This window comes from Phocoena phocoena, chromosome 9 (assembly GCF_963924675.1).
Source record: "Phocoena phocoena chromosome 9, mPhoPho1.1, whole genome shotgun sequence".
Lineage (NCBI taxonomy): Eukaryota > Metazoa > Chordata > Mammalia > Artiodactyla > Phocoenidae > Phocoena > Phocoena phocoena.
This window is the reverse complement of record NC_089227.1, coordinates 19,199,509-19,212,448: the sequence shown is the minus strand read 5'-3', so window position 1 is coordinate 19,212,448 and position 12,940 is coordinate 19,199,509.

Sequence of the window (12,940 nt, the reverse complement as noted above, 5' to 3'; positions counted from 1 at the left end):
ATCACATTTCAAAGATTCAATAATCAGAATAATTTTCCTAATTATCCTGGCAGATGAAATTTTAAGACCTCATGTGAGAGCAGAATATGTTAAAGCAACATGTGTTTTTTATGGTCAAATATACTGTTTGACCTAATTACTCAATTTAAATATATATTTATATATAAGCTGAAGTTCAGAGATGGAGAAGGCCCTGAGGTCACAGCTTACCACGTACCAGGCAAACGCTATATGATCACCCAAATTCCAGCGAGCTGTCCATTGCTGCTGAATTGTATTTTCTAAGTTGCTTATTCTTTAATGTTAAAGTATTATTTCTAAGTTGCTTATTACTGAATGTTAAATTATTAAACAAAGGTCAGGGAAATAAAAACACAATAAGTGTTTAGTAGATGACTTAGCGATCCAACAGCATAGTTTTACTAACATTGGTACTATAGTATCAGGCCATAAATTTAATATTTTCATAACATTCTATGATTGAGAAAACATTTGCAGACAAAAGCACTCATTTTATTTAGCCCTCAAACTGAACCTATGAGGTTGGTATTACCATTCCATTCTCTAGATGCAGATGATGAGGCTCGGTGAGTTTAAGAGTACTCAACAGAGATTCACTCATTCCAACAATTATTGGTTGACTGCCTACAACGTGCCAAGCATAGCTAGTAAATTAACTTGGACTTAAATCTAATAACTAAATCTACTGATGGAAACATGGTTTCAGTATCTTCCTCAACATAGAAAAGCAGGCAGCAGCTTCTAAACTATTCGAGTTGCCATCTCAGCACCGTGCCAATCTACTACTGACAATCTGATAGCTAGAAAGCAGTGGCTTTATCTAATGCCTAAAGTACTAATTATAGACAAAAATTGTGAGACTGAGATGAGAACCACCTACCCCCTTCCCACCACAGGCCTTTCTCTGGACTTACTCTCCTCTCTGCCTGTGTGCCTGTGTCCTACTTTTTCCACTTCAATTAACTCTTCTTTGAAAAGCAATCTGAAAAAAACGTAGGTTCTTTAAGAAAAAAAAATAAATAAACCCAATTTTTAAAAAATACTGAAAAATAGAGATTTAAGCACTGATATGGAAGGATTATGGAAACTGTGGGGGAAATCTGTGTAACCCTATGGAAATAAAATTGAAAATAGAGGGGGGGATGTGGTAATTTTCCAGCAAGATATAAATAACCAAAGTTAGCCTAAAAAAAGAATGAAAAACTAAACAGAGCAGCAATCATAAAAAATAACTAAAAATATATCTTTAAGAAAAGCTACAGACCCAGGTAGTTATACAGATATATTTAGTCTTAAAAAACTAATGATTCATGTCACTTAATGTACTTTAGCTCATAGAAAAATGCATGAATCTCCATTTTATGCAGATAGCAATGTCTTATTCACAAAACCCAGTGGAGAGTACAAACCAGAAACTTATAAATCAGTTTTGCTTAGAAACATAGATGAAAAAAATCTAAGTAAAATATTATTAATCTAATCTAGCATTAAATGAAATGAGCAACAATTTGAGTTTATTCTGGGCATGCAAGGATAGCTCAATATTCTTTCAAGATTATTCAGTATAAAAATGAATATTGTTATGAATGTAACAATAGTATACTAAAATGAGAATTATCAAAATTTACCATCCATTCCTAATTTTAAAAACCTCCAAATAAAAAATAAGTAGAAGGAAATATGATAGAGACTGACACAAACCAAAAGCCAACATCAAACTAAACAGTAAAATGCTAAAGCCATTTCTAATGCTAAAGCCATTTCTATTAAAATCAGGGACAGTGCATAATATCCACATCAACATAATTAAACATAATTTTAGAGCTAATGTATTAGATAAGAAAAAAAATTCATATAAATATTGGAAAATTTAAATATTATTTTTTGAAGGATGTGGTTATAGACATAGAAACTCCAAGAAACCAATTTAGTAAGTTAATAGTATAAAAAAATGAATGGATTTGAGGTAATATACAAAAGCACTTAGTTTCTCTTTAAACTGGCAATAACCAATAGAATAACATAACATAAAATAACAGACACAGACCTCATTTATGAGATCATTAATTATGACAAAATATACATGAAGAAAAATATAAAACTGTACTAAAGAACATAAATCAAGACCTGAACAAACTGAATGATATACCCTGATCCTGAATGATGAGTTTTAACATCATAAAATCTTATATTTCCAAAATTAATATGTAAATTTAATTCAATTCAAATATAGATATTTTAGAGCTGAGTAACATTTTAAAGGTCAACTGAAAGCATCCAAGAAGAGCTAAGAAGACTCTGAAAAAGAGAACTGTGATATGGGCCTTGCCTTGTCAGATATTAAATGTAATATAATGCTTCTGTAATAAAATAATGAGTAAAAGAAAAACCACAAAGTATAGATAAATGATAAACGACAAAAGTAGCATTCCATTCATAAGAGAAAGTAGAGCTTATTTAATATATATAGTGCAAATACAGTAGGCTAGTCAGCTAGGAAAAAAATTCAAACTTATTTCCCTATCTCATTCTATATACAGAAATAAAATATTATTTATTTATTTATCACTAATTATTAAAGAAATGCAAATCAAAACTACAATGAGGTATCACTTCACACTGGTCAGAATGGCCAAGATCAAAAAGTCTACAAATAATAAATGCTGGGGAGGGTGTGGAGAAAAGGAACCCTCCTACATTGCTGATGTGAATGTATATGGTGCAGCCACTATGGAAAAGAGTATGGAGGTTCCTTAAAAAACTAAAAATACAGCTACTATACAATCCAGCAATCCCACTTTGGGGCAGATATCTGAAGAAAACCATAATTCGAAAAGATACATGCACCCCTATGTTCACTGCAGCCCTATTTCAATAGCCAAGACATGGAGGCAACCTAAATGTCCATCAACAGATAAATGGATAAAGAAAATGTGGTATATTTATATAATGGAGTATTACTCAGCCATAAAAATGTATGAAATAATGCCATTTGCAGCAACATGGATGGACCTAGAGATGATCATACTAAGTGAAGTAAGCCAGACAGAGAGAGACAAATATCATGTGATATCACTTATATGTGGAATCTAAAAAAAAAGAGATACAAATGAACTTATATACAAAACAGAAATAGAACCACAGACGTAGAAAACAAACTTATGGTTAGCAAAGGGTGGGGGGGGCGGTGAGGGATAAATTAGGAGTTTGGGATTAACATATATACACTACTATATATAAAATAGTTAACCGACAAGGACCTACTGTAGAGCACAGGAAACTATACTCAATATTTTGTAATAACCTATAAGGGAAAAGGATCTGAAAAAAAAAAAAGATATACATGTATGTATAACTGAACCACTTTGCTGTACACCTGAAACTAACACAACATTGTAAATCAACTATAAGCAATAAAAATTTTTTAAAAATAAGAATGTAAGACTACTCTATAAAAATACTTATTATAACATTATAGTTGCAATTAGTTATGGTATATCCATTCTAAGTAATTTTGTGTAGCTGTTTAAAGAAAAAAGTAAGATTTATATTTGTTATTTTTTAGGAATGTCCAAGTAATGTTATGTGAGAAGACAACTGCCAAATAATGTAAAGAGTATCTTCTTATTTTTAAAAATCAGACAAAAAAAAAAGAAAAAAAAAATCAGACATTATAAGGTATTTGCTTTTATCTGGGCATTGAGAAAGGCTGTTATTATGTTTCCCCTGGGAGTAAAATAAAAGAGGTGGGTATAAAGGAAAACAGTATTATCTTTTAAATATATGGATTGTCCCACTTGAAAAAATTTAATTAGAAACTAAATACATACGCAAAGAAAATTTCTGGAAGATACCCAAAAGTGAAATTTGAGTATGAATAAGGGAAAGAAACTTTTCTGTTTGTTCCCTTTTGTACTGTTTGAATTTGTTTTTTGAACAAGGAGCATGTATTCATTTTTAAAAATATGATAAACTAATTCCAGTGATTGAAAGTAGCTTAATGTAACCCTTAAAGGAATATTTAAATTTTAATGGATGACTCAGAACTTTTTATCTAGGAAGGATAAGTCTATTTCAAATAGATCACCAGCGCCAATAGGAGAAGAACTCATCAAAACATATCATACAGACCCATTAACTTGGTCTACCTACTCACAACTCCTTTCAAGTATTCTTGAACGTAAAAGCTTTGCTGTCAGGATTCCAAGGAGGCTGGGAGGGGAACATTTAGTATTAGAATAATAATCCATGAAATGTGGAGAAAAGAGGTTGGTAAACATATTACATACAACCATTAACACTATTCATATCACCCCACCACGTCATTTTTGTACCAGCTCGGTTAACAGATTGGAAAGAACCAGAAATCCTTATGTATCAAAATTATTTTTTGTTTACATGTCTCAAGGAAACCTAAAGTTGGTGATTGCATTTTACAAGAACACTGTGAAAAGCCATCTGTAGCTAACTTTATGTGACCAGCAGGAGGTAGATGTTGATCATACAAAGAATAGATGGCAATACTAAGAGAATAAATATTCTGCTGTTATTCCTGGGTAAGTCCAACAGGCAGAAATTACAATAACTAATAAAAGAAAAAATCAATTACTTTTATAAGTCATGCTATAATATCTGAACTGGTTGGATGTGGGGAAGCACAAAGAAACACTTAAAAGTTATTTATTACTTGTAAGTCCTCAAGTTCAATTTTCCTCTTTACATTGTCTTAATAAATTACACATCAAATAAATACCACTGAAGAAAAAAAAAATAAGTAAAATGAGAGTTGAATGTCGGGTTGAGTAGAGAATTTTAATTGGAGAATAATGGTCCTTGTGATATGGATGACATTTTTAAGTAAAGTTATCATTTCCTTTCTCTCTCTCATCTCAGTCCCCAACACAAAGTGATAATTGCTTTAAAAGCAAAATACTTCTTGATACACTGATAGGTATTTTTTTCCCAAGGACTATAAGTAGCAAATTTCAACACCTGATGAATTGCTATTTCACATCTCACTTAACAAATTTGAATAGGCAGCTAAAAATCTCTTACAGGATATTCATTTATCTCACTTTAAAATGTTTGAGGTTGAAATCTGGCCCAGAAAATGGAGCAGAAAGATCAGGAAAGGGAAATTATATAACTGTCATCACAAATAATACTCTGTTCTTCTGGAACTGAATCATAGCATTTTCACCATGAATACCTATATTTCCTTCTCAGGAGAAATAATCATCAAAAATTTAGAAATCTAAATAAAATATAGACAAACATTGCACTCCTACATGTAATCATTGTGAAAGAGTTAAAAATATGAAAAAAATACACTACATAAGTTTTTTTTTACAGAAATGGAATAAACACCTGCAACATTCACACAACAGACAGAAGATAATTGTGGTCAATTATATTATACTCCTACTCCTGAGAAAATATCTCACACTCCAGGAAATGAGTTCTGAGATCCTTCCTGTATGTGGTAATATGTCCCAGTGAGCCTTATTGTCTATTAAATGCCCTACTTTCACACAGTCTAAAAGTGAATATGCATTTTTATTGATTTTTATGTACCACACCTTCAGTTCCAAACAGACTTAAGATAGCTTTAAAAGACACATAAAGTGCAACAAGACCTCATAAATTAAAAGTCTGAGCAAAGGAGAAAGGAAAATATGGATGGGAGCATTAATGGAACCAGAAATAAGGCCAAAGAAAACATGTTATAATAACATCACTCTTGCTATTCATGGGCCACAGATTTGGTGCTAAACTCTCTAGCAGTGACTGAGAAAAGGAAGACATCAAACTCTAGCATATTCTTATGAAAGGGAAAAGTCCTATTGAACCTTCAGCATTGGCTTAAATTATTTTATTTGTAATAGTAGTAAAAATACAGTAACAGAGTAGATCTAACTCAGAGTGCTGACTATAATTTCAGGTACAATTCTGAATTCATTATATATATTAAATCATTTAATTCTCATAAAATCTAGTAAAGTAAATAATACTATTACCCCTTTTTTATAGATCAGGAAACCGAGGAACAAAGAAGTTTTTTAATCTTGCCCAAGATTAAAAATACCTAGGTATAGGTATTCTATCCCATACCTAGTAAGGGATAAAGTGAGATGTTACTAAATGTGTACTTAAACAAGTTAAAAATGCTATGGGCTTATAGTTTTTATATATTCATCCATATGAAACAAATTTGATTAAATATAAACAGAGCTACAAAAATAAGCCAGCTGACAACTTTAATTTTATATGATAAATGTTCTTTGAAACTGAATCCTGCTTGTAACAGTAATATGGAACTGAGTGCTAAGGTGAAAGTTCATTTACGTTTGGCATGCTACAAGTTGATGACTCAATTCTCCCTCCATTTTTCTCTAATTAGACTACTGAGAAACCTAGTTCATATGGTCTGTTGCGATACTGTTTGGCCTTCCTTTGGTGAGAAAACATCCTCAATGTGTCAAGCACACCAGCGTTCTTTTAACATTCCTGGCAACTATTCAAGAACTACCACTTGGGGCTTCCCCGGTGGTGCAGGGGTTAAGAATCCGCCTGCCAACGCAGGAGACACGGGTTCGAGCCCTGGTCTGGGAGGATCCCACATGCCGCAGAGCAACTAAGCCCGTGCGCCACAGCTACGGAGCCAGCTCTCTAGAGCCCACGTGCCACAACTACTGAAGCCCGCGCGCCTAGAGCCCGTGCTCTGCAACAAGAGAAGCCACCGTAACGAGAAGCCCGCGCACCACAACGAAGAGTAGCCCCCGTTCACCACAACTAGAGAAAGCCTGCGTGCAGCAACAAAGACCCAACGCAGCAAAAAATAAAAATTAATTAATTAAAAAAAAAAAAAAGAACTACCACTTGGCATCAACTCTATTGGGGGCAGTTTTCACTTATAAGATACAAATGATCCAAAATATGCTTATATTAATTTTTTTCCTAGAATGTCATTTAAATAAAAACACGATATTTAAGTATTCTTGTAAATAACTCTCAAGTTCCCTCTTTTGGGAAACACCGTTTTTGTAGAAACATATTTGACCATGTTCCTAATTTTAAAAATAAACAAATTGCTCATGTATTACTAATTTTCCTACTAGACAGTTATTTCTCGCGGGAGGGACAATATAAAGAGGGCAGTATGGAATTAAAATAATAATGCTTTTGGCACTTCTACAAAAAGAAGATAAGGATCTTGAAGTTAGAGTGATGACATCACACTAATGGGAAACTCAATAAAAATAACCATGATGTTCTGGTTTGATTTGAGGATATATTTTTAAATAGAGGGAAGCCAGGTTTGGGGAAAAAAGTTTATGGCAATGAACTCAGAGATGTCAAATACCTGAATGCGTAAATCATATGTTGCTGGTTGAATACAGACCCATAGGCTGTATTTAAGAAGCTCTTGTATAGAAAGCTAAAAAGGCCAATAGAAACTGAACCTGAAAAGGCACAATCTATCTCTATTCACAGATGGGCTGAGAGAATATTCTCTGGAAGTGTGCCATCCAAGAATGTATATTTATACAATGTCATTAAGCTTGGAGATCAACAAAACCTTAAAGATTGATTATTATTTCATTTGTTTCCATTTTCAGTACTGTTAACAGGATACTTTCAAACAGACTTAAACAATTATAAAATGTATTATCTCACATAATAAGAAGTCCAGTGTAGTAGGGCTTGAGGGTTAGCTGATTTAGAAGCTGAAAGAAGTCTGGGCCCCATATTCTTTCCATCTTACTGCTTTGCCTTCCACAGTGTGGACTTCTTACAACAGGTTTCCCCAGGGATCAGAGCATGGGCGCCAGTAGTAATAAGGGTACATGATTCCTCATTCATATCCAGCAGAGAGCAAATGAGAGTTTCTCCCTCAATTATGCAATAAGAGTACTTCCTTTCAGTCCGACTTGGCCCAACATAGGTCTCATTACCAAAAGAATGCCACGAGCTGATTGCTTAAGCCAGGTTACTTAACCAATTCAGGTAAGAGACATTAGATCACCACAATTGCTTTACACTAGTTAAAGCCCATCTAGGGGCCGGGCTGGGTCACATTCCCTTAAGTCACATGGGTTGCATTTTGTGGATGCCTGCATAAAATCAGAGTTCCACTTTGAAGGGGGAAGCGGGGATACGAAGCTAGGTAGACAACTGATCTGCTAGCAATAAAACCTTTTCCTAAGAATGTCAAGGCAAAACATTTAGCATGGTGCCCTGATATACCTTGGATAGACTATAGGGGACAGTAGTGGCTCACTTCTCAATGGATTTCTACCATGCTGTAGTGAGGGACACTTCTCCTGGAGAGGTGTTTTTAAGAGTCAAATATCACTTGCTATCAGTAAATCATAACTGGTATTTTCATCAGTGAAAATCACAGCTGCTTGGAGTTGAATGCATAGGAATAATGCCTTGTTCCTTTTATCAGTATCGCATTATACGGCCTCTCTGCACCTCTGACTTCACTCGCAGAAAACTGTTAGTAAGAACAGTTTATGCATTTGATTAACATATTTTTGCTACCAACCGTTTGCCTGCTATATGCTATAGAATGAGTGAACAGGCAAAAGATACTTCTATGTAGGTATTCTATACAAAGAAGCATGATTAACATTAAACTCAAATGTTAAAAATGTTACAAAGATAAGCTAACAAACATGTAAACTTCTGATTTAATCAGGAAGACCTCTTGGATGAGTTGAACTCTGAGCTGGAGATGAATGAAGGGCAAGATAGAGGGGGAAGGTTTTCCCGATAAGCAAGCTACAGCGGACAAAGAAAGAATGCTGAGCAGGGTAGTGACTATTTGGGAAGATAGTAGTGGATGGGAGGAAAAAAGTAAGGACCATGGGACTAGTTCAATGATAACTCACATCAGATTCTGAATTACTGGGTAATGAGAAACCTAATGGAGGACACAGAAATAAAACTAGTATTTGTTCATTGCCTAAAATGTGCCAGACACTCTGTTGGGTGCTTAATGTATTTATTTATTTAATCCTCACAAGAACCCAGCAAAGTTTTATCATTATCATCTTCTTTCTATGGGTGAGAAAACTGAGGATCAAAGATGTTAAGTAAATTAAGATCACACAGCTAGTAACTGGCAGAAGAATTTTAGTCAAATCTGTTTACTCCAAATCCCGCGCTTCCCCACTGCCTAATGCTGTCTCTGAATCTTAGCATTCAGAATTGACCACAGGCTCTTAGAGGAAGATCTGGGAGACGGTACCCCAATAATCTAAAAGAGGAGCGTGGCAGCTAGCGGACAGGGCGTGAATGAAATTCTTGATTATGTAGATTTAGATGAAATAATGTACAGGTTACTCACACAAATCTGTGAGGCACAGTAACTAAAGTAACTCCAGGTTCCATGCTTGTTTAGTTGGTCAAATGATTCTGCTTCCAACCAAAATATAGAAGACAAAATGTCAGGAGTTGATTGTCACTGCTATCAAGGATAGTGATTGGGCCAAGTAACATTTGAAGGATATTGTTATGCAGCCCCATGGGTTATATCGCACAGATCTCTCTCCCTTAGGGACACAGCTAAATTCAAAGTTTCTTAACATGTACTTAGTACCCAACCCACTTAAAATTTGTTCTAATCTGGAAAAGAATTGAGTCGAATCTCCCTTTTTCTTGTATACATTAATGGTATAAGAAAGATATTTAAAAATCTAAATTATCTTAGTCTAACGTTTAGAGTTTAAACAAACCGAGTATTGTTTAAGGTCAACTGACAAAGAAAACAAACTAGAGGGTGAATATTCACATTACAGTATAGCACTCCATGAATTAGCAAGTCTCCTTGTCAACTTTAAGTGCACATTCAACTCACAGTTTAATCTCATATCCTCTTTTGATGGCATATGTTACAGCTAAGGTTGGTTTACAGGTTTGTTTTTCTCAATAGGGAATTTCATAGCAGAGGTTCTGTTATTTGCCTTTTAAGAAAACCTCTTTAGTCATTTAAGATGTGCATGGTAAGTGCTTGTGGAATGACAGCATGTTTGTTAAATGCAAATGTAACATTTTAAATTAGTACTATTGGAAAGGAAAGAGCTCCTGGCTCCTCTGCTTTTTTGCTACATGACTCCAAACAAGTACTTTAACACTCTGAGCGTTATCAGTGATGCCTGCTGAACAGCACTGCTGTGAAGACAAACATAGTGATGAATGAAAAAACACCTTATAAATATTATTTATTTTATTAAATAAAGTTACAACTGTGCAAATAGTTTAGACACCGTGCTGTTCTACACCTTAGCCATGTCAATGAGTTAAACCTAGATAATTTACTCTGAAGATCTGAGAGCAAGTAAAAGACATGTTCTGTAGTCCAATTGTGCTATAAATTCAGACTGGCAACCCTCAGAAGATTCCTTCTTTCCACTGTACTGAAGTGTAATAATAATAAAAAGTGAAAAAAGATCCGAGAAACTAATACATGCTTTCTAGAATATCAGAGTTGTTTTTTTCCCCTTTCCCTTACCTGTTGACATTCCCTTGAGCAAAGAAGCTGACTATTTTTTTAGATTTTTGCAGTACATCCACTCTGTACAACTCAAGTCAATGATCGTGTAACTCCCAAATGAGTAAGTTTTGGACTAAAAACCAATGTCAGTGTTAAAAGTATAAGATATAAAGAAAGATCCCATTGGGGGAAGAACGGGCGGACACAAAGAAAAAGAATAATGGGGGTAGCTAAAAACTATTGCTTCAGTCTCAGCTTGGAGGTTGGGAAGGTAGGAGGAAATAGAAAAAATCAGAACGGCCATAATTCTAGAGCATCCAGCAACAGTTTCTACGATGGATTCTAAAAATGTGATCCCCTCAGATGCACATCCTGTTTCAATCCTCCATTCTTCTCAGATCCAGTGCAAGAAAGTATGTTGTCCACATTGTCTGCAAGAGCTACTTACTATGGTGCTGGGGAACCAAAAATAAATGTAAAATTAGTCAAAGGTCCACGTTGTTTGCATGCAGGTCCAGGCCATACTACAAAATCCCTATCTTGCCCTGAATCCTGACCAATGGACAACAGAAAAATATAAAGGGGGGATTGCATATCAGAAACCTTTGGCTGCCATGGTCCTGAGATTGGCAGCTTTTCTACCATTCACAAATGAACTGGGCAACAAATTCAACTAGACATTAAAACAATCAAGTTTAATTTGGGGGAAATTTTTAATAGAATCTGGGGATTTTATTAAATATTAAAATGGTTCTCAAGATTTGTTATTGGGCTTTAAAGGCTTGACTGAGGGACTCCTCCCACTCTCCACCCCCGCCCTGAGGGTGGTTATTCTGCTCTTAGTTCTTTGGGTAAGGAAACACAATAGACCAGCTGTTCAGAGCTCAAGTCTGGAGTCATACAATCATAGGAGTGAATCTGATGTACCTACTTACTAGCTGGTGGTGTTCAGGAAGTTACTTCACCTCTCCATGCCTCAGTTTCCTCATGTATCAGTAGAGATAATAATAGTTCCTGCCTCACAGAATTGTTGGGAGTGTTGCTGAGCTCTGTGAACCATTAATATTAAACACATTCCACGTCAACAGAGTAGGAAATCAAGGGGCTACAAATTTCAGAAAATATACCTTGCCCTGAAATCATACACCAGCGTGTGGAGCACAAAGGAAAGATGTTTGGTGAGTCTCTATCAGGAGTTACTGGATGGCTTCGATCTGTTACGGGAAGGAAACAGAAGTGACTGCCCCTCCATTTCCTGAGAAGGGCAGAGAGGACATAGGCTGCCCAGATCTGCACCTCCTTGAAAGGATATTTGTCTGAGCAACAGATTGTTTAAAGTTTTTGCTTTTAACTTTTAAAGCTTTTGAAGGACTGCTTCCAAGTGTGCTTTACAAACTCTGAGCCAGCCCTTGCCTTCAGGGGGTTTGAGGGAATGGAGCTTTGGACTTTGGGGCTTAGCAGAACATTAAAGGGACTGTACATCTCTTTTCTTATGCAGCCCCCAGGGAGGGAGGATCATCTCTCATTTTAAAAAAGCTTTCATTTTTCAGGGCCCCTTGGCACCTCAGATTCATTTTACATCTGAGTTTTATAGCTGTTATTTATTTTTTTTGGTAGTCTACATTTATCTTTTTTATGTTTTTGTTTTCCTCTCTCATTTCAGGTATTGGTTTTTGGGAATGCACTCTGGGTTAAGGAGCCAGCTAACACACACTAATGACAAGAATGTCCACTGTAAGCTTTTTAAATTGATGGATAATAGATCAGCAGACTACATTTAAAAGTCTTTTAAAAGACTACATTAAAAATTATTTTTCAAAGTCAAGGATACTCTACTTTAGTCATTTATTTTAACACATGTAATTTAAGAAATGTCAACATGTGGGTTGTTTTTAAATCCTTTTATCTGAGGCTCTCTAAATAAGCTTTTATTATGGTGAGCCCATGTGTCCAACTTACTATGTCAAAAACAGAGGTTCCAAGAAGCTAACAGAATTACCCAAGGTCATTTAATAAGTTGTAGCCAATCCAGACATGGAGTCCAAAACCTTTGACCAGTGCAGGGTCCTGTGTGTGCAACAGAATGACTGAAAATTTTTTCAGACGTGGAAATTTTCCCATTCCCATGCTGCAAGAGTCCATTTCAGGAATCTGGGAAAGAGCTCAAGGAATATCCATTGTCATACATATTATTTTTAATAATCCTAAGGCTGGTCGTTCACAGACCACACTTCAAAACCTGTATCTTTAAATCCAGTTCAAATCTCTAAGACAGTGAGTCTCAAACTCTGATGTCAGGAACGACTTAAACTTTTTAAAAATACTGAGACTCCCCCAAAGCTTTTGTTTTTGTAAGTCAAATCTATCAACATGTATTGTACTAGAAATCTGAATGGAGATGTTTAAAAAATATTTACA